Source organism: Moschus berezovskii, chromosome 20, assembly GCF_049115385.1.
Source record: "Moschus berezovskii isolate FMDL1 chromosome 20, NW_MosBer_1.0, whole genome shotgun sequence".
Classification (NCBI taxonomy): Eukaryota; Metazoa; Chordata; class Mammalia; order Artiodactyla; family Moschidae; genus Moschus; species Moschus berezovskii.
The window spans coordinates 18,118,149-18,118,777 of NC_142479.1; positions in this window are offsets into that span (position 1 = coordinate 18,118,149).

The window sequence follows — 629 nt, forward strand, 5'->3', positions numbered from 1 at the left end:
GGTTATTTATCTGTAACTCCATTTTGATTTCAAGATTTTGAATCATTTTCACCAACAAAATTCGAAATTCTTTATCAGGTAGATTCCCTATATCTTCCTCTTTTGTTTGTGTTGGTCGGCATTTATCTTGTTCCTTTACTTGCTAGGTATTTCTCTGCCTCTTCATCTTGCTTATATTGCTTTGCTTTGGGTGGCCTTTCCCTCTTCTGGCAGTTTGTGGAGTTCTCTTTATTATGTAGTTTCCTTGCTGTGTGTGTGGTTGGACGGGTGACTTGTCAAGGTTCCCTGGTTAGGGAAGCTTATGTTGGTGTTCTGGTGGGTGGAGCTGGGTTTCTTCTCCCTGGAGTGCAATGAAGTGTCCAGTAATGAGTTATGAGATGTCAGTGGGTTTGCAGTGACTTTGGGCACCCTGTATATTGAAGCCCAGGGATATTTTCCTGTGTTGCTGGAGAATTTGCATGGTATGTCTTCTCTGGAACTTGTTGACCCTTGGGTGGTGCTTGGTTTTAGTGTAGGTATGGAGGCGTTTGATGAGCTCCCATCAATTAATGTTCCCTGGAGTCAGGAGTTCTCTGGTGTTCTCAGGATTCGGGCTTAAGCCTCTTGCCCCTGGTTTTTGGTCTTATACT